Source organism: Penaeus monodon, chromosome 30, assembly GCF_015228065.2.
Source record: "Penaeus monodon isolate SGIC_2016 chromosome 30, NSTDA_Pmon_1, whole genome shotgun sequence".
Lineage (NCBI taxonomy): Eukaryota > Metazoa > Arthropoda > Malacostraca > Decapoda > Penaeidae > Penaeus > Penaeus monodon.
In genome coordinates this window covers 13,459,261-13,459,595 of record NC_051415.1, presented here as the reverse complement: position 1 = coordinate 13,459,595, position 335 = coordinate 13,459,261, and the positions used below count along the sequence as shown (strand labels likewise).

General features: G+C 51.0%; 1 protein-coding gene across 1 annotated transcript in view; it reads left to right on the top strand.

Annotated features, from left to right (window-relative positions):
• Window positions 1-335, top strand: part of LOC119592355 (choline O-acetyltransferase-like) — a gene marked incomplete in the record, with an annotated part of 212,829 nt that overhangs the window by 143,016 nt on the left and 69,478 nt on the right.

Genomic DNA, 335 nt, shown 5'->3' with positions numbered 1-335 from the left:
ACTTTTATCAGCTGATCCAAAGTCCCCCGCACTCCTCCAGCAGCCGCTCCCCCCCTTCCTTCCGCGACCTTCCCAGGCGTCCGCGAGTGGCTGTTTGATCTCGCTCAGCTGACGATCTGCGCGTATAATTGGCAGCCGTTTGACCGAGGGATTGGGCCCGGACGAGAAGTTTCCATCGTCGACTTTGTTTGCGCGGTTGAGTGCGACATATTTTGACACGTTTGAGTTACTCGATTGATTTGTGTTCCACGTTTTGATTTTAGGAGGGAATAGGAAAACGACTAGGAGGGGAAATGTCGATGTGTTTATCCTTCTTTAAGTTCGTTATTCCTACG